The 22,258-nt window shown below is 38.4% G+C and overlaps 1 protein-coding gene across 2 annotated transcripts in view; it reads left to right on the forward strand.

The window, feature by feature from the left end:
- Positions 1-13,145, forward strand: part of LOC128858506 (uncharacterized) — a 200,779-nt gene extending 187,634 nt beyond the window's left edge. For both annotated transcript variants that reach the window (XM_054094858.1, XM_054094859.1), the window contains exon 5: positions 2,314-13,145. The gene's annotated coding sequence lies outside the window, so the exon portion shown is untranslated. The remainder of the gene's footprint in view (positions 1-2,313) is intronic.
- The last annotated feature ends 9,113 nt before the right edge of the window (positions 13,146-22,258 follow it).

Raw genomic sequence — 22,258 nt, forward strand, 5'->3', positions numbered from 1 at the left:
TTCAGCAAGTGTTGAGCCCGACAGATTTTTTTCATTTGGTCAAATTTTCTGCTTATACTACGTACATATTTTGAATACTCGTAAAATAATAATAATACATTTTTTTAATGTGATTATTTTAATTTAATTATTTGCTTATTGGAGTATAGTAAATATATTTAGAGGCTGTATTTTTGTTTAGTGTTCCTTTTCTTCCAGCGGCTTATTTAGAAAAAAACTCAGATTGTGTTGGTGACATATGAAAAAAATTAACATAGTTTTCACTTATGTTGATTCGTTGCCGATTGAAAGAGTAGCATATTTCGACTGATGAGTACCAGGTGACGTGGCGATAGAAGTTGCTCGCACAATTTTGTTTTTCAGCATAGCTGATTGACCAAACGTAGTAATCTATCATCTTTGGAACGACTTGTTGGTTAGGATTGCCATTATCTTTTTTTTGTGTACCTGCCTTCACAAGAAAATAAAATGTGCCGAACTGAACGGTGAACTGTACTGCAGTACCCTCTCCGACAAAAGAATGGTAAGAGTAAATTAAAAGTTGTCCAGACAAGAACGGTGAATCCGCCTTAACCCTCTGACAGGCACGATTGAGATCCTGAAGGAAAAGTCTGGTTGTTATCTTTTTAGTGTAAGAGGGACCAAAAAAGGTCCAAAGGTCAAAGGTCAGTCATTATCCAATGCTTTTTGGTTTTTTGAAGCCTACATAGCCCAGTGAAATTAGGTAAAAAAAGGGTCATCCTCGGAATGAAAGATAATAAGCTGGAAATTGGTAAAAACCTTTGTTTTGTCGCACTAAATATTGTCTGAAAAGTCACAAATGCTATTGTGTCCGCGTCTTAAGATATTGAAGGTCAAAGGTCACAAAAAACGATTTTTGGCGAATATCTCGGTTCCTACTGCTTAAATGATATTTTTACCTGTTATGAAAGTTGTAGAGTATAAAATTCTCTACAACTTTTGTCTTTAACTTTTTTTTTTATACGATCAACCGTTTTTGAGGTAGTACGCGAAGAGTGCGCAGCGTACAGTCATAGGTGAAACCCCTAATATGACTGGGCTAACAATGGAAAAAAGTGAAGTCCACCACAGAGCAGCCTTGCCGGTTTCAGTCAATAAAAACTAATCAAAAAATATATTTGAGACAAAAACATTGTAAATAGCTCTGAAGCTAAGCAGGGCTTGCACTGTTTTTCCTTATTTACATTTTAGGAAAGCCAGGCAATGAAAAGTCGTGTTATTCGATATCGAGCTTTAACTTGAATGTGGTGACGCCCTATTAGACCGACTATTAAGTCCACTCCGCCGATATTACTTTATTGGACTGTTCAACTCTTGACAATCGACACCTACATAAGTGCCGTTTTACTTTTCGATCGTAGCATTTCACATTTAATCAGGTTGCTTATTTTCATTTGCTCCTCTAAATGGAGGTCAGGCTCCACCATAAGTCGATGCCAATCGTAGGGTTATATTGCCGTTCCACAACTCGGTGCTCAATAAAGAAGACATTCCTGCTCCTGTAAATCCACCAAAAGATCACCACTACTAAAATCTTCAATACCTTCATCGAACTCAACTGATTCCATATCCATCCACAATCGACCTTTATTTTTCAACAGTTTTCCAATAGGGTGGGTCGAAATTGAGCGTGAGTTATTTTTTTTTGTTGTTCAGTACTCCTATTAACATTTTTCTAAAATAATAAAAACATTTTTCTAATAGCGGTCGCCCCTCGGCAGGCAATGGCAAACCTCCGAGTGTATTTCTGCCATGAAAAAGCTCCTCATAAAAATATCTGCCGTTCGGAGTCGGCTTGAAACTGTAGGTCCCTCCATTTGTGGAATAACATCAAGATGCACACGACAAAAAGGAGGAGGAGTTTGGCCAAACACCTAACAGAAGTGTACGCGCCAATTATTTTTTTTTTTTTTATTTATTAAGGAAACGTCAGTTGAGAATATAAAATGAAGTGAACCAGATAACTCATTTCTATCATTAAACAAGATGAAAATATTTCGAAAATGCGGGGTGACTTGAAATTGTAATGGGGATGATGCAACAATTAATTTTCGTTCATTTGACTTTATTTTTAAGAAATACTGAATTCTTTCATTACATAAGTGTCACGTTGATGACGTGCTTCTGAGCATTAATTTTTTAAAATATATATTACAGGTCAAGCTTATCTGCTAAGAAAGTCATTTACATACATAAATACATATATTAATATCATAACTCCATTTTAGTACTTAAGTTTTAATTTAGATATTCATGGAAATTCGTATTTACAAAATATAAAATATTTTACAGGTGTCCAGCTGATTATGCAATATGGAAAATTTGCGAACTGAGTTTCTTAGACAACGCCGCCGGAAGGATAAAAATTGTATGGAAACGAATTACTGTAAATTGTATCGGAATATAAATATTTTGTGCACGTAAAGGTTTGGGTGTCACAATGAAATTCTAAAAAAATTGTTATCGAAGTTTTTGTTTTGTAAACAATTTTACAAAGTAAATCTTAAAGTCATTATTCAATATTCAGTATAGAAATGCTTATCTTATTTGAATTATTTTTATACATTTGAAATGTTTGTTTATGTATTTATAAATCCCAGCAGAAAATGTAACTAGTAAAGATAAAAAAATTGTGTCGCATAGAAAGTAATTCCATCGAATTGAAAGAAATTTGACTTTAAGGGGTAGTTTCGCATTAGAAAAAATCATGGCTAAAAATTACTTCCTTATGTTCTCAAAAATACTTCTCTTTTCAAAATACAAGGTGGGTTCAAAAAATAAGGCTAATCTTCAAACGTACATTCAACTTTCGATAATTAGTATTTTTTATGCAGGAATTGTTGAATAACATCCACGATGATCCAGATTTGCTTAAAAGGGTTATAGCTGGTCACGAATGAGTTATGACATCGAAACCAAAGCCCAATCGTCCCAATGGAAGAGTCCAGAAGAGCCAAGAGTCGATAGCAGAAAATCGCCGAACACGCAAAACACTTGTCTTATTTATGTCTCCCACAAGCAAACTAGACCGTCTATATTGCTGAAACCCTGAACATATCTTCGACAAAAGTGTACCAACATAAAAATAAAAATAATAATCGAAAGTCGAATGTACGTAGACCGCGAAATATGAAGATTAGTCTTGTGTTTTGAACACATCATAATGATATCAATTAGCTACCAACAAATGTAATCGTTAACATCTAATCCGAAAATCAATCTCACCAGTTACTTTTTATGTACCTACTTTTCTTCATACCCTTGAAATGAGTACTAGAAATGAAGGTTCTGGATGGCATTGCGAGTTTACTTTAAAATGCAGAAATTTCGCCACTCACCTCTTTTTTTACGAAGATGCATTAGCTATCAATCCTATGTGTAAATAATTGTACTATTTCATCCTTTTCATTGTGGCAAATGGATGCCAACTCGAAGGACGCTTTTATACAAGGTGGCGCAAAAGTAACCTTGCGATGTTTTTTGGCTGTAATTAAAAAAAAAAATGAAAAACTTTGATTCTTCTTGTGGATTATTTTTATTTGGTCTTTTAATTTTTTTTACATCAAGCCGAGAATATGATGTCAGGTAAATGGCCGCCGCCACAGTTGATTGCCATTTGAGCCCTTTTTATGGCATTTTCCATCACTTTGGCCAAAACTTCCGGCGATAGGTCCTCACATTCTTGACGGATATTGTCTTTAAGAGCTGCAAGAGTCTGAGGCTTGTTGACATAAACCCGCTACTTCAAAAAGCCCTACAAAAAGAAGTCTGGAGCGGTCAAATCAGGCGATCTTGCTGCCCAGTGCAAGTCCCCGGGAAATGCATCCTTCAGCATATCGGTTGTGGCACGGGCAGTGTGTGCCGTTGCACCGTCCTGTTGGAACCACATGTTTTCCAATCCCAATTCATCAAGTTGCGGCAAAAAGAACTCGTTGACCATTGCTCTGTAGCGCTCACCATTCACAGTAACCGTTTGGCCCGCGACGTTTTCGAAGAAAAAGGTCCGATGACTCCTCCAGCGAAAACAGCACACCATACAGTGACTTTGAGCGGGTGTAATGGCTCTTCGTGGGTTACACGCAGATTTTCAGTGCCCCAGAAGCGTAAATTTTGCTTATTTACGTGCCCGCTAAGATGGAAATGGGCCTCAGCACTCATGATTATTTTTGATGAAAAATCGTCTTCCTCTTGGTGGTGATTAAGGATGGCTTGAGCGTATGTTAGACGCGATTGGCGGTGATGCACCGTCTGGACTTTGTACGGAAACATCTTCAAATCTTGTACCAAAATTCGCTGTAAAGACCGTCGACTGATACCCATTTGCGTGGCACGTCGTCTGGTCGATGTCGACTGCGCTTTCATGACATCCTCGGCTACAGCAGCAATATTCTCTGCAGAACGGCTACTCCGGGGTCTGCCACGCCTGGCAGCATCTCGTGTTGTGCCAGTCTCTTCGAGGCGAGCGGCTAAACGTTGCAGTGTTTCACCAGTAGGCGTTGGACGGCGGGGAAATCTGCGACCAAATTCACGTTGTGCCAAAGTCACCGACCGATTATTGGTGAAATAAATAGTCAGCAATATTCCGCGTTCTGGAGCAGTGTAGCGTAACATTGTTTATTAACGTGTATTTCACATGTGTTTACTACACAAATGTCAAAACAGAACTGACATTAGGGGCCAATCGCAAAATGTATAGCATTTTCTGATAGGAGGATTACTTTAGCGCCACCTGTTATGAGAATTATCATTCATACCATGACTTGACTGGCTCCAGTAAGCTGTTAATTGTTATTTATTTCACTAGAGCGTACTTACAGTTTGTCATTCCATATTCTTCATTACACATCTCATAGGCAGTCATTATTACAAATCTTGCGTAGCTTTTGTAGGTGCTATTGCTACTCCATATAAAAAAATAGGTTTCTGGCGTGTCTGGTTTCTGGTTTGCGGCGCTCAAAACGGCAATCTCTGGTGGTAATGACTCCTTGTCTATCGATCGCTAGGGCCTATGCTGGAAACCCCCTGGGGGTGTTGAGACATCTTCCTAGGAAAAGATAGTGTTTTGATTTCCTTAGGATTTTGAAATAAAATAAACTACACCAACTGTTTAAAAATGCAATCTTTGTTTTGCATAGTTCTGACGCGTATAAGTGCATGTGGTGAAATTCTGGTTGCAGATAAGTGCATCGCTTCATGAAATGATCAAGTTTTTGTTTACGCATTCTGTGAGTCTTATGGGATTATTTTGTTAAATCTTTTTTACTAATTTCCCTTTTTTGATAAGTTTTCTTAACTAAAGTCTTAGAGTATTTTTAAGCCGCAGTAAGGTCTTTTATCTGGGATGCGAGAATATGTATACTTCCAACTCTGAACTGTCTTCACGCTCGAAAGTTCCCATTATCAGGACTCGCAATTGATTCTTCTGTTTCTGTGAATTAAATTCTTTAAATTGGTATAATTATTCCATGGATTTAGAAAATGATATTACTTTTAATAGTGTGAAATTCTATAAGAAAGTTTCTACAAATTATTTTTTGTAACATTCGCTGAAAAGCTTCAAAGTCCTTTTGATATTGTTACAATAGTATTTGTTTTTCAGTACTAAATACAAGAGTAATTCACTAAATTGACTAGCTCACATCTAATTCGAAAGATAATTTTTTCTGTAACCCTAAAAGTGATAAATATTTATGTGGGAGTTCAAAGGTGAAGAATGGCTGCAAGGTGACAATATTTTGAATGTGCGACGAGAGTGAAGTTTAGTGGGGAGGCAAAGAGACCCCAGCGAAAACGTGCAGCTTAACGACGAGTTTGAGTTTCATTCTATACCTGTTTTAATTCCTCCTTTTTTTCTTGATTGGCGCGATAACCGCTTACGCCATTTTGGCCGCGTTTAACAAAGCGCGCCAGTTGTTTGTTTCTCGTGCTAATCAGCGCCAGTTAGACACACCAAGTGAAGCCTAGCCCTTATCCACCTGATGTTTCAAACGCAGAGGAGCCGTTCCTCTTCCTCTGCTACTACCAGCTGGTACCGCATCGAATACTTTTGTATCTGTTCCGACGACATGACCCAGCCAACGCAGCCGCTGGATCTTTATTCCCTGCGCTATGCCTATGTTGTTAGGCGGCCGCCGTAGCCGAATGGGTTGGTGCGTGATTACCATTCGGAATTCACAGAGAGGTCGTTGGTTCGAATCTCGGTGAAAGCAAAATTAATAAAAACATTTTTCTAATAGCGGTCGCCCCTCGGCAGGCAATGGCAAACCTCCGAGTGTATTTCTGCCATGAAAAAGCTCCTCATAAAAATATCTGCCGTTCGGAATCGGCTTGAAACTGTAGGTCCCTCCATTTGTGGAACAACATCAAGACGCACACCACAAATAGGAGGAGGAGCTCGGCCAAACACCTAACAGAAGTGTACGCGCCAATTATTTATTTTATTTTATGTCTATGTTGTTGTAGAGCTCATACAGCTCACTGTTCCATCACCTGCGGTACTCGCCGTCACCAACGTGCAAAGGTTCAAAAATCTTTCGCAGAATCTTTTCGCATACACTCCAAAGGACGCCTCATGTTGTCATCGTCCAAGCTCCTGCGCCGCCATGCGATAGGCCGGGCATGATGAGAGCCTTATAGAGATTAGTTTTGTTCATTGAGAGAGGACTTTACCACTCGGTTGCCTTCTTAGTCCAAAGTAGCACTTGTTGGAAAGAGACATTCTCCGTTGGATTTCAAGGCTGATATTTTTATCGGTGTTAATGCAGGTTCCTAAATAATTTTAATTAAAATCATTAAATGCAATATTCCTTCAAACTTCAGTTCGAGTTATTTATTTATCGTTGATTAAAGTTCGATCTTGGTAAAGGAAACCCCATATTTATTTTAGGAAAAAGTCAAGGAATTGCATATTTAATAGACAAAACGGGTAATAATTGTTCATATTTCTGTTCTTTAGTCTTTTTAGAAAGTTTATACACTTCCAACAAGGTGCAGTAAAATCGTTCGTACTGCTCTCATTACTCCACCTGTATAATTCCACCATGGACACATATTTATGTGCTGTGATGTGCTTCATACTTCACACATGAAAATGTTGCAATGAAGATAATCTCTTTGATCCACATAGCCAATGATTTTGCCAAAAAGTTCTTCATAGAATAATAAAAACAGTATCGCGTGACTTTGCTGTTGACTAAGGAAAATAGCCATTAGTTTCTTCTTCTTCTTAATTGGCGCTATAACCGCTTACGCGATTTTGGCCGAGTTTAACAAAGCGCGCCAGTCGTTTCTTTCTCGTGCTAACCGGCGCCAGTTGGACACACCAAGTGAAGCCAAGTCCTTCTCCATCTGATCTTTCCAACGCAGAGGAGGCCGCCCTCTTCCTCTGCTACCACCAGCTGGTACCGCATCGAATACTTTCAAAGCCGGAGCGTTTGTATCCATTCGGACGACATGACCCAGCCAACGTAGCCGCTGGATCTTTATTCGCTGCGCTATGTCTATGTCGTCGTAAAGCTCATACAGCTCATCGTTCCATCGTCTGCGATATTCGCCGTTGCCAACGTGCAAAGGTCCATAAATCTTACGCAGAATCTTTCTCTCGAACACTCCAAGCGTCGCTTCATCGGATGTTGTCATCGTCCAAGCTTCTGCGCCATTCGTTAGGACGGGCATGATGAGAGTCTTGTAGAGTGTTAGTTTTGTTCGTCGAGAGAGGACTTTACTGCTCAGTTGCCTACTTAGTCCAAAGTAGCACTTGTTGGCAAGAGAGATTCTACGTTGGATTTCAAGGCTGACATTGTTATCGGTGTTAATGCTGGTTCCTAAATAGACGAAGTCTTTTACAACCTCAAAATTATAACTGTCAACAGTGACGTGGGTGCCGATACGCGAGTGCGCCGACTGTTTGTTTGAAGACAGGAGGTACTTCGTTTTGTCCTCGTTCACCACCAGACCCATTCGCTTTGCCTCTTTATCCAGTTTGGATAAGGCAGAACTAACAGCGCGGTTGTTAAGGCCGATGATGTCAATATCATCGGCATACGCCAACAATTGTACGCTCTTATAAAAAATTGTGCCTGAGCGATTAAGTTCTGCGGCTCGCACGATGCTCTCCAACATCAGGTTAAAGAAGTCACACGACAGGGTGTCACCCTGTCTGAAACCTCGCTTGGTATCAAACGGCTCGGAGAGGTCCTTTCCAATTCTGACGGCGCTGTTGGTGTTGAGCAACGTCATCTTACATAGCCGTATTAGTTTTGCGGGGATACCAAATTCAGACATCGCGGCATACAGGTAACTCCTTTCCGTACTGTCGAATGCAGCTTTGAAGTCGACGAAAAGATGGTGTGTGTCGATTCTCCTTTCATGGGTCTTTTCCAAGATTTGGCGTATTGAGAATATTTGGTCGATGGTAGACTTTCCAGGTCTGAAGCCACACTGATAAGGTCCAATCAGTTGGTTGACGGTGGGCTTCAGCCTTTCACACAATACGCTCGCTAGAACCTTATAGGCGATATTTAGAAGACTAATCCCGCGGTAATTGGCACAAATTGCAGGATCGCCCTTCTTATGGATTGGGCAGAGCACACTTAAATTCCAATCGGCAGGCATGTTTTCATCCGACCATATTTTGCATAGGAGCTGATGCATGCACCTTACCAGCTCCTCGCCGCCATGTTTGAATAGCTCAGCCGGCAGTCCGTCGGCGCCCGCGGCTTTGTTGTTCGTTAGCCGCGTTATCGCTATTCTCACCTCGTCATGATCGGGTAGCGGAACGACAATTCCGTCGTCAACGATTGGGGTATCGGGATCTTCACTTTCTCGGTGACATGCGCAGCTGTCACTGTTTAATAGGTTCGAGAAGTGTTCCCTCCATAATTTAAGATTGCTCTGTACGTCGGTCACCAGTTCGCCGTCTTTGTTCTTACAGGAAAACGCCCCGGTCTTAAAACCTTCTGTAAGCTGCCGAACTTTCTGGTAGAATTTTCGGGCGTTGTTCCTGTTGGCCAGCATTTCAAGCTCTTCGCACTCACGTATTTCGGCCTCTCGTTTCTTCTGTCGGATAATACGTCTCTCTTCCTTTTTCAGCTCTCTGTAGCGATCCCACATGGCTCGCGTTGCGCCCGATCGCAGCGTGGCTCTATAGGCGGCATCCTTTCTTTCTGCGGCAGCATGACATTCCTCGTCGTACCAATTGTTTTTTCGGGCTCGCCGGAATCCGATTTCTTCTTCGGCGGCGGTACGTAGAGAACGAGAAATGTTGCTCCATTGTTCGTGGATTCCGGTTTGTTGGGCAGTACTCTCTGAGAGCAGGAGTGAGAGTCGAGTGGCGAATCTTCTGGCTGTCTGTTGTGATTGCAGCTTTTCGAGGTCGAACATTCTTTGCGTAGGTAGATGCACGTTTTTTGCTGCACAGAGGCGCGTGCGCAGTTTGGTTGCAACAAGGTAGTGATCCGAGTCAATGTTGGGTCCTCGGATCGTACGTACATCTAATACACTAGAAGCGTGTCTTCCATCTATCACAACATGATCGATCTGGTTTCGCGGTTTTCGATCAGGGGACAGCCAGGTAGCTTGGTGTATCTTTTTATGCTGGAATCTGGTGCTGCAGACTACCATGTTTCGGGCCCCGGCGAAGTCGATCAGCCTCTGTCCGTTACCGGATGTTTCGTTGTGTAGGCTGAATTTTCCGACTGTGGGACCAAAAATTCCCTCCTTGCCCACCCTGACGTTGAAGTCGCCAAGCACGATTTTTATGTCGTGGCGGGGGCAGCGCTCATAGGAACGTTCCAGGCGCTCATAGAAAGAATCTTTGGTCGCATCGTCCTTCTCTTCCGTCGGGGCGTGGGCCATTAGTTTGGAGCTTTTAAATTCTCGAAGGAAATTTCAACCAAGTAAAGATTTTCCAGGATCTATTCCTTTTAATATATAGGAATACCCCTTAATTTAAACGAGATTTTGAAAGGCATATAAAATAGGTATATCTCGCATAAAAAATGATAGAGAATTTGGAGAATTCAATTCTAAAAGTTTGCGCTAAAGCCTGGCCAGCCAACAAAAAGAGGAAAATGCATTGCTGGCCAAATATATATTTAATAATTGTTTTAATGTATATTTAAGAATTATTTCAAATTAATTATATTATTGTATATAGAATATCGAACCTTTAAAAACATTACTGTATGTATATATTGTTGAAAATAAAATCCATGCAAAGATATAAAAAAATGTAGTCATATAAATTTTGAACATAGAAATCTAAAAAACACTTATTTAAATAATTTAATTATTTATGTCTGCATACATATACGGATATAGCATATACAACGGGTGTTTTCTTAAAGTTGAAGAATTTGCTTTTAAATAATTTACAAAAACCAATAAAATTGGTAACGTTTTAGTGTATTTTGTACATAAAATATTTATAAATAATTCGGTTTACATTACACTCTCGATTGGTGATACCACTTTTGCCAACTGGACTTATTTTGCAAACAAAAAAGTGTGAAAGCACGTGACTTAAGTAACGAATTTACAGTTTCAGATCAGTTTCTGGAGATGATAGAGTAACCAAAGTTTGCACGCGATATGTGATTGGTTGCACGCGCTATAGACCTGAATCAAAAAGTCGCGAATCACGTGTCTGTCGCGCTCCCAATCTTCAGTTTTTAAAAGTTCCACTGATACCTGCAACTCACACTAAATAAGTTAGTTGAGGTGAATCATTTACTGGTCACTCCACTCTGCTAAAATTTTGCTTATTTCCACAGTCTCTGAAATGAGAATCATTGAGAAGCGCAATTTAACAATTTAAACATTTTTACTGATTTCCAAAATACATTTTGAAAATATTTAAACGTCCCTTGGGTGTGTTCATTTTGTCAGCTGGTTTTATAGGTATGCCTATCAAAAGTTTTTTGTGCACCTCAAAACACTCGTTATGTACATATCCTTACTTACTTGTATATGTACAGGGTGGGCCACGTAAAATTTGCTTTTTGATTCGGCTATAAAAAAAAACTAATCAGTATTTTTTCAAACTTTTTTCTTTTATTTTGAAGATTGAACATTGTCGTTTATGAATGAAAAATAATATCGTTCAAATAACTGCCACGACTGGCTTTACAGTAGGCCATTCGATCAACCCACTTTTTTAGGCACATTTTCGATTGTTTGGGCTCCAAATTCATGAATGGCAACTTCGATTTCGTGTTTTAAAGCATCAATCGTCTCTGGATGGTTCGCATAGCATCTGTCCTTAACGGCTCCCCACAAAAAATAGTCCAACGGGCTTAAATCACAGCTCCGAGGTGGCCAATTGATATCGGAATTCAAAAACGGTAGCCAAAAGTTCGAGTGTAAACGCATTGGATGGTCATTAGGCATCAGTTCTTGCACCAATTGAACTTTGTAAGTTTTCATACCGAGATCTTTATGCAAAATTCTCCTTAAAGAAGAGCGTGAAATGTTCAATTCTTGAGAACGATGACGAGTTTTCGGGTGTACGCACTGTAGGAGCACGTTCACGTGTTGTTTTATCCATTAACGATCCACTTTCACGAACACGATTAACAAATTGATCCACAAAGTGTCTTGTTGGCAAATCTTTTTTTTTGGAATTTTTTTTTCAAATTTCTCACAGAAGAAGAAGAAGACTCATCACTTTGGAAATAGGTTTTCCATATTTCCCAATTTTGTTCAAGCGTATAGCGTCCCATTTCGTAAATGTCAAACCTGTAAGTAAATTACGAGCACATTTGACATGACATTTGTGTTACCATTCTCAAAAAAATAGGTGGCAAAAAATAAAAGCAAACGCTATATGGCCCACCCGTTAAATATGTATATATATATATTATATATATATAATATACGTACATTTAAGTCTAGTTATAGTAAAATAAATTTATGGAATATAGAAAAATATATTTTAAGTAAATATTTGTTCGAATAAAAGGAAATCAATATAAAGTAGATAAATCCAAGTATTCAATTTTATACTTACAAGAAAAACCAAATATGCGATGAATCTTTGCAAAGGAAACATTTTTAATTTTATTTGTATTTTATTAATTTTTTTAATTTATCAAGCATTTAGTAAGTATATATTTGCTTTCCCATTCATTTATAAGGAATTATGTTGGCTATCAGAAGTGAAGATTTCTTAAATAAATTTCATGGCCTAGAAGAGTCTTTTAATTAAATCGGAAAATTCAAATCCTGCCACAGTGCGATATTTTTTTAGAGGATATAGTAAAATAAATATTTAACAATAAACCGTTTTTTCCTTGTAGTAAATATGAAAATTCCATTGTATATTATATTCTACGCCATGAGGTGTAAGAGTTAAGCCAAAACCACCAGCAGCTAAAGCTTTATTTCTGCGGTATTAATTTAAATTTTGATTATTATCAATATTAAACTTTCGCTAAGCTAATAAGTAAAATATTTATGTAAGCTTTTAATTTTACAATAAAAGAAAAACTAGAAAAAAGCAATGTTCTGTTCTTATAAATTTTTTTTTATTATAATTTGCTGTTTATATTTTAACCGGTTAGAATTAGCTTCATATCGCATCACCCATAGCTTAGTTGTAATTTAGAAGTAATTCATAGCAATAGTTACCACTTCAAAAGACTAAAGACTTACGTAAATACCTACGCAAGCGAAAGTACATAACTACTATATTATATATACATATACTTATGTATATCTATGTACATATGTACACATTATTGCATACTTATATCTATTGTAATGTAATTATAGAAAACACATCTGTACTCGTGTTTAAATTGTAGAACATAAGTTTTGTAACTATAGTCAATAAATCAGCAAAAAACAATTATTCAGGAGAATAAAAAAATAATAATAATTAAATAATTAAAAAAATAAACAATTTAGTAGTAATTGTGGTAAAAGTAAATTTTATGTTATAAATGAAATTTAGGTGACAATTAATTATATTTAAAGTAAAAACTAATAAATATGTAAGCGGAAAAAGTTTATCGAACATTTTTTGCATGTGAGTGCAAAAAAATTAAATAAAATCTGTATGTCATGTAAGAAAAAAATATGGAAAGAAATTAATTGCATTGAAATTGAAAGTCGAATAAACAGTATATTTTCCTCGAATAAATATGACGAGCGCATTTTATTTCAAAACTTCTAAGCTAGATTTGGCGTCAACTTTAAGGTAAGTAATAAACAAATTTTTTTTTATTGAAGTGAAACTCCTTAGGCATCTATGGGCGAGCGAGAATGGAGAGTAAGCTTTCAAGGCCATGCAAAGTTTTGGGCATTTTCGTTCCGCGAGAGAAAAAAAAGATATAAATAGAGGAAAAGGAGAGAGAGAGCTATACCTTATATATATCTTAGATACACTTTAGGCTATTCACGTCTCCCTTGTTTTTGTTTTGACGTGATAATGTCTTATATCCATCCATGGCCGACTGGGTTGGTGCGTGACTACCATTCGGAATTCAGAAGAGTGAAAGTCGGTTCGAATCTCGGTGAAAAATCAAAAAAAAAAAATTAAGAAAAAGTTTTTTCTAATAGCGGTCGCCCCTCGGCAGGCAATGGCAAACCTCCGATTGTATTTCTGCCATGAAAAAGCTCCTCATAAAAATATCTGCTGTTCGGAGTCGTCTTGAAACTGTAGGTCCCTCCATTTGTGGAACAACGTCAAGACGCACACTACAAATAGAAGGAGGAGCTCGGCGAAACACCCAAAAAGGGTGTACGCGCCAATTAATATATATATACATAATATATTAGGGCGGGTCGATTTAAAAATCGCTAATTGCTCTGTGAAAATCGTATTCTAGGAATCCAAATATTATATACATATATTCAGCGACCCAAATTGGGAGACATCAGAATTCGTTTTAGAGGTATGGTTCCTTCGGCAAAGTTTCTTACTTTGAACCCTAGAATATGATTTTCACAGAGCAATGGCCGATTTTTTTGCCTCACCACAAAAGAAACTACCATAAAAGTCCGACCCAAATTGGGGGACATCAGAATTCGTTTTAGAGGTATGGTTCCTTCGGCAAAGTTTCTTATTTTAATCCCTAGAATACGATTTTCACAGAGCAATGGGCGATTTTTTTGCCTCCCCACAAATCGACCCGACCTAATATATATATTTATCTTGCTCAATCGTCGTTATCTTGCTTATTCGTCGTTACCTTGCTTGAACTGCAAGCGAAAGCGCGGAACGAACGACAAAGAGCACAATCGGCCCCCGCGTTCGGCAACGTTCGACATCTGGCACTGTCCTACTTGAGTGAACATATATATATGTACTTATGTATATGCGCATATGTGTATAAATTCACATACATATTTGTATTTGCATATGGCTTCTTCCTGTGTGCATGGTAATCGAAATTGAAGATATCTTTCATGAATTTGATAAATGTTTCATAATTTTTCACGTTTGTGTAAATGTAATATAACTTGACCTATTCCATTGCAATTCCATTTACCTCCTCCTCTATATCCATACAAAATATCTATCAAACAAATAAAATTAAAATTTTGTTTTGAAAATTGCAACCCTTACATCAGTATTTTCTTATGACGTTGTCACGATAAACTATCGCCAGTAAACCGACTTTACAGACAACCTCTTTGTACCACATAATATTCTAAATTGTTCAGCGCCGTCGCGACTAAAAGAACCATAGCCGCTGCGACTGCGTCTACGAATGTATTTTGTTTTCGTAGTCGCTACGCATAGATTCTGGGCTTGGACGACATACACATCCTGAGGCATGAAGTGTATGCGCTGTGCTTTTATTGTGTTCTAGAACATTTTGGAATGCATGGTGCCAAAGCGGCCTTCGCGTTGCGCTTGCTGCTCCTTTTGCCTCAATCAAGGTATTTTGTTTTTGTAAGTGCAATATTCGGTATATTGACTGGTGCAAGACAAAAATACACGGAAGCAAGAAGGGAGCGCTTTGCTCGCGCATATATGCATGTGTGTTTGAACGTGCATGGATGTATGATAGTTACATATGAATACAATTATAATGTATGAAGCTTAGAAGGCAAGTAGGTATGTGTGTATGTATGCATGCTAGGAGTTGAAGTGGGTATATATACATACACACCTACATGGGCTTTAGTGCAGAATTGTTTTTGAACTTGTTAGGAAGAAACTCGTTCACTAGTGGGCATGTGTATCTGATTTCTTGTGGGAATGTGATGTGCTGTGACATGTGAATAAATAAGTCAAGGTTAGTTGGGCATACATGCATATGTACATATGAAAGGAAGATGGTGTCCCTGCGTCCCTTGTATAGGGTTTTCAGTAAGAGCGCTTCAACTTTTGAACTTTTTTGAATAAAACACAAACGGTTTGACTTTTTTAACTAATTTTTTTTTTATTATCGAGTTTGAACATATGCATTTAAGTATGAAATTCGATTTCTTTTGCATGACCACCGCGTGCACGTTTTACGAAGTCCAATCGTTGAACCCAATTTACGACCACTCTTTTGCATAAATCGGCCGAAATTCCAGCAATTTCGCGTTCAATATTGGCTCTAAGCTCACAAATCGTCGCCGGCTTGTTACTATAGACCAATGACTTCACATAACACCAAAACGGGACGGCTTGTTAAATGGCCGTAATGCTCTTAAAGTAGCAGCAACAGAACGATTATTTTCATAAAAAAATTGCACGATTTGCAATCGTTGCTCAAGTGTGTAGCGTTCCATGATGAAATGTATACTAATGAAGTTTACAAATGACAAGCGAAAAATAAAAAAATATTGCGTCGTTCGCCCGCCCTATCGGAAAAAAGTTGAAGCGCACCTATTGAATAACCCTTTACCTTATTGTTTTTCATATACAAATGTACATACATATATACACATGCCCCACAAAATCCGCGTTCACCCGAATAGCCTTCTTAAATTTATTAAAAACAAAATAGAATATTATGATTAAATTGAAATCTTTACAATTTGTTTATTCACTACATTCCCAGCTTTCAAGGACAAAAAAAAACAAGATTCACTTTTTAGGAAAATAATTTCACCAGCATGTAAATGTGACACCAAAAGGTCTGCGTTCAACCTGTTTATTTTAATGATACCGTTAACTTTAAGATATTTTTCCTTGTTTATATTAATTTTTGACCGCGCATTACTTCGACTGAATGTTAACAAAGCTTAGTCGAACATTTTATTTATAACTGGAGATAATTAAAGAACATGGAAGGAAAGGGAAAAGAAAGAAGCATTTCTGAGAGGAAAATAATTATAAAAATGTGGAAAGACGGAAAAAGTTTCCGAAATATTGGAAAATCTATTGGGAGAACGTATTCCTCTATTCAGCGAGTTGTAACAAATTTTCGGTAAACTGGAATTTTTACATCTAAGCCCAGGTCAGGGCGTCCGAAAAAATTATCGACCCGGGAAGAGCGTTCTATAATCAACTTGGCAAAGGTTAACCCCCTCAAAATTAGTTGAAAACATAAATCAAACATTTAAAAAAAGTATTTGCGCTGAAACTGCCAGAAAAGTTCTACGTCAAGCTGGACACCGTGGTAGAGTCGCCCGAAGAAAGTTTTTCATTTCTCTTGTGAACAGACGTAAACGCATTCAGTTTGCTAATGAGTACATAAATAAGCCTCCCGAGTTCTGGAAAAAAGTAATATTTTCAGACGAAAGTAAAATTTGTATATTCGGAATAAAAGGCCGTTAAATTGTTTGGCGAAAGCCTGGAACTGCACTTGAAAAGCAAAGTCTTGTTGGCACGGTTAAGCACGGAGGTGGCGGGGTTATAGTTTGGGGCTGCATGGCGGCAAATGGGGTGGGTCAGTTAGAATTTATTGATTCGACAATGGATAAATGGGGATACTTGAACATACTAAAACGGAATTTAAAGCAAAGTGCAGAAAATCTCGGCTTATCAAGAACATTTTGGTTTCCACAAGATAATGACCCGAAGCACACAGCCGAGATCGTTAAGCTTTGGCTCTTGTACAACGCCCCAAAACAGCTTAAAACACCGCCACAGTCCCCAGATCTTAGCCCCATGGATCATCTGTGGGATCTATTGGAAAAAAGAATTCGTCAGCAAGTGATTACTAGTAAAGAGGTTTTGCGGGGTGTCATGCAGGCAGAATGGAGGAAGATAACAGCAGAGGAAACAGAGAAACTAGAAGTTCAATGCCAAATAGGTTGAGTGAAGTTCTGAAGCAACGTGGATATCCAACTAAATATTAGATTTCATTTTTGCATATAGCATATCATGTTTTTGTATTAGACTTTAAGACTGAACGCAGACTTTATGGTCGCTTTATTTACTTGTTACATCCATTATTCACCGTTATCTAAAAACTTATGTGAGGAATCTTGAAATTTATTTTTGTTTTTGAAACTTAAACATATAAGGTTGTGTGTTTCATTCACTAAAAAGTTATTGTAGGGTGAACGCAGACTTTGTGGGGCATGTGTATGTAATTTGCCGTCGAATATGGTACCTAAACTATAAATTGAAATACAACATAAAATAAGTGTTGATTTATCACTTTTTTTTGTCTTTTTTTATTGTTTCACTCTTTTGCGTTACAAAACTAGTCGTAGATTTCAGTGGATGATTTGCTACTTTGAAGTCACTTTTACTCTACATGAAGACAATCTTTTAATTATAAAAAATAAGTTATATTCTTTCTTTAGCATGTAATTTATTTGTGGCATCAGCATGATTGTTGGCTGGACCTCCCTGGTCGAGTTTTCGCCTGCTGCAGCATATGCCTCCAATTGCCTCGGTTTCACGCGTGCCTCTTCCATTTCCGAAATCCCAAACCTGCGTCTTCATCTACACCGTCAATTAATCTAAGCGGCGGCGGGGGTTCAATATAAGACACCATTTTTTTAATTTTAATTTTTTTTTAGTTTTTTATTTTTCAACATAGTCCCCGTTTAGAAAAATACAATACGCCCTCCAAAAAATAGGATTTGTTGAACTCTCCCAAATACGTCTCTGTCTCGGCGATGACTTCCTCGTTTGAACTAAATTTTTTCCCGCGAGTCATTTCTTCATGTTAGGGAACAAGAAAAAGTCGCAGAAAGCCAGATCGGGTGAATACGGCGGGTGCGGCAGCAATTCATAACGCAATTCATGCAGTTTGGCGGCGAAAACTCCGGATGAATGTGTTGGTGCGTTATTATGGTGAAAGAGCACCTTCTTTTACGTATTAGTAGTGTAGTATTGTTCAGCGATCGTTCTTCTATTTTCTAAAAAATCCATGAGGATGATGCCGTTCGCATCCCAAAAATCGTCGCCATGGCCTTTTTGGCCGATGGGCTTGTCTTCGCCTTCTTTGGATTAGATTCCCCGGGATAAATCCATTGTTTTGATTGTTGCTTAGTTCTTGGTGTGTAATGATGAATCCAGGCTGCACCAACGGTGACAACTCGACGCCCATCGCGTCATCATATGTGTTCACATATTTAATAGCTTCTCACAAATAATTTGATTTCAAACAGCACAAGCATTGACAAAATTCATACATCTGCCTGTAACTTCAGTGAGTGAATTATATAAGAATAATTAGATAATTCGGACTAGTAGGCAATTTCGAATTTGTATAGATAACTCAGAAATGTGGTCAAATTCTCATTTCCGATTTGCATATCTGACTTCTTTATGAATTTATAATTGTAATTTCTTCATGGAAGCTGTATATTAGTAGCCATATACCAACTCGCTATATGATATAATATTATAGACACGAATAGTGTTTTAACAAGCTTAATTTTGGTGCCCTGAGGAATGAAAGCTGCTGTTCTCTAAAGTTGTCTCAGTCTGATAACCGAATGCATTTAAATGGCAGAGATGTATTCAATTTGAAGCCAAGAATTTTAAGAATAAAGACCACATCGGATGAAGAAGTCAAGACCACACCAAAAAGCGCCCTACAATTGTTCTATGAGGATTGAGAAAGCGCTGGCGGAAGTATGTTATGTCTGGATGAAGGATTGGAATGAAATGAAAAAGAACTGTGGATAGCTCGCAAATTTGTTCAGGTACTCAGACCATACTTAACCAAGAGCATTGCGCTGAAGCCAAGAGAAAAGATGTAAAAGACAGGAAAACTGGGGACTCATTACTCCTCTGCAAACTTCAAAGATTGTTTTATGAATCATAACAGTTATTCAAGGGAAGAGAATTAGCTTGCTTATTCTCAAACCATCCAACCCAAAAATTTGCATTGAGAATGTGGATCGCCCATTTTAAATATAATACAGGGTGAACGATATGAAGTGTTAGCAACTTCACACTGCTTGTTTCTGTAAAACAGCTCATGACATCAACGTCAAAAGCATTTGCGTCTCAGTTTTGTTGAATTTTTTTTTCTATGATGGAATTCAAACGTAATAGTGTGATTGCGTTATATTTGGCTGGAAAATCACAACCAGCCATTGTTCGTGAGCTCAGTCACCTCAAAGTGAAAAAATGTTTGTGTATCGCACTACAAAACGTTACAATGATACTGGTAGTATTGCAAGCCGCTATGGAGGTGGACCAAAAAAAAAAACCGCAAACAACGCCATAAATGGTTCGGAAAGTGAAGGCTCGACTTGAACGAAATCCACGTCGAAGTGGAAGAAAAATGGCCAAAGAACTGAAAATATCGCAAGACAGCATTCGACGCGTATTGAAATATGAGCTCAAAGTCAAGGCTTACAAGTTCTAAAAAACACACGATCTTTCACCCCAGCAAAAAAAAAGTTCGGTGCGAAAGAGCAAAGGAGTTGTTGCGCTTGCACGAACGTGGCGAATTTCCTAACATTGTGTTTTCTGATGAAACAAATTTCCCAATTGTGCAGTTCATAAACACTCAAAACGATCGTGTTTACCTGACCGAACGCTCAAATGAGAATTTGAGCCTACGTATGTCCACTCGAAGCAATTTCCCATCGAAGTAATGGTTTGGGCCGCAGTGACCGCTGATGGACGCTCTCCAATCGTTTTTATCGAGGCTGGTGTCAAAATGAATGCGACTTATTATCGGGAAAATGTTTTAGAAGCTGCTTTAGAGCCGTGGACACGCAAACATTTCGGTCGTAGTCCTTGGACGTTCCAACAGGACTCGGCACCGTCTCATAAAGCTCGTGTGAACCACGAATGGTTAAAGAATCATGCTCCACACTTCATTTCGTCCACACAATGACTTTCGAATTCGTCAGACGCAAAACCGATGGACTACTCCAACTGGTCCATTTTGGAGAGCAAGGTGAGGACTAAAAAATATGCCAGTATGGATGCGCTGAAACGAGATTGGGCCAAAATACCTCAAGACCACATTCGTGCAGCATGCAACTCATTTTTTGACCGTTTGAAGGCTATAGTCAAGGCAAAAGGTGGTCATATCGAGCTAAAGTGAATATATGTTAAAATTGTAATCATTTTTGAACCATTTTTTCTTGGAAATCAATAAAAACTAATTTCACACAAAAAGTTATGGTGTTTTGAATAGGTAATTCATATCGTTTACCCTGTATATAGTATTCTACCGAAAATTCTATCATCTGAGTCTGGCGAAAGTCGTGCAGCGGCAGGGAAAATATTTCTTACTATCCTGATCCTCTAAATGAGGATCCACACAGTGGATCACCGATGATGCTTATGCTGACCATACGAGTATGTCATCCCCAAGGATTGTGCCTCGTAATCAGTGCAATTAATGCTCGTAGCTCTCTGCTCTTTTTGAAAAGAAATTTTACTACCACCCTATCAGGTCTTTTCAGGAAACAGTTGGATGTTTCGCAGGTGTTGGCACTGCATAAATGACCCCTACTGTGGGCAAAAAGTAAGGTGAATTTATATTGTCAAACTTCGCGGGATTAAAATTTCGGTCTAGTTATTTTTTTCATGAGTTGGCAGCACTGTTAATAACATCTGGGCCAACTTTCATGTGAATGTCATTATCAGTAATATATAATATTTACGCTTGTGTTTACCAAACGACCAAGAGGGCATTTTTCGATTTTTACAATGTCTGATTTGATTGAGCAGAGAAGTGCCATCAAATTTTGTTTGCGGAGTGAAATTTCGGCTGCGGAAACGTTTAGCATGCTGCAGAAGGCATTTCCCGATTCGACCATGTCGCAGAAAAATGTTTATAAGTGGTACAAAGACTTCAAAGAGTGTCGAGAACGTGTTGATGACTTGGAGCGCTCCGGACGACCATCGACGTCAACAGATGACCAACACGTCAATAAAGTGAAGGACTTAGTGCTTAAAAATCGTCGGTTGACTGTTAAAGACCTTATTGATATGATCGGAATATCAGAAGGATCTGTGAAAACCATTTTGGCCCATTTGGGCCTACGAAAAGTCAAATCTCGTTTGGTACCGAAAACTCTCAATTTCTTGGAAAAAAGTCGTCGCGTTGATGTGTGTGAAACAATTCTTTCAGACTATCAGGACAAGCTCAAATGCATCATTACGGGAGATGAGACTTGAACTTATGCTTACGACCCTGAAACAACCGACCAATCAACCGAATATCATGCTAGAGGCGAGGCCAGACCGAAAAGAGCACGTCAAAGTCGTTCAAAAATAAAGGTCATGATGACAGTTTTTTTTTCGATTTTCGTGGTGTGGTGCACTATGAATTCCTTCCACCTGAATTATGGGCCAACAACTCTTGGCTTTGCATCACGATAATGCACCGTCTCACACTGCACTCGTTCTTCGTGACCATTTCGCCAAAAATTCCACGCATATCGTTCCGCAACCACCGTATTCGCCTGATTTGGCTCCGTGTGACTTCTGGCTATTCGCAAAACTCAAGAGACTACTCCGGGGAACGCGCTTCGAGTCGATTGAGGAGATAAAAGCTAATTCGAAGAAGGTGCTGATGGCTATACCGGAAATGGACTATTTGACATGTTTCGGGGATTGAAAAAATCGTTGACATAAGTGTATTTCATCGAGAGGGGATTATTTTGAAGGGGATGAAATTGATTTACAAGAATAAATAAAGATTTTTCATTTTACAACCAAATTCACCTTACTCTTTGCCCTTTACTAAGATTCTTGTTATACCCAACTATTAACGCTATGGTTGAATGAAGGTTTTCTTTGAAGGGGGGAAATAGATGTTGATGATTAATAAATACTTTGCTAGATAAACAAACATCTTTTCTGTAATAAAACTTTTGTATGTGATTTCGCAACTCAGATTATTTGCTTATTTGTTCCGGG

Source organism: Anastrepha ludens, chromosome 3, assembly GCF_028408465.1.
Source record: "Anastrepha ludens isolate Willacy chromosome 3, idAnaLude1.1, whole genome shotgun sequence".
NCBI classification, from domain to species: domain Eukaryota; kingdom Metazoa; phylum Arthropoda; class Insecta; order Diptera; family Tephritidae; genus Anastrepha; species Anastrepha ludens.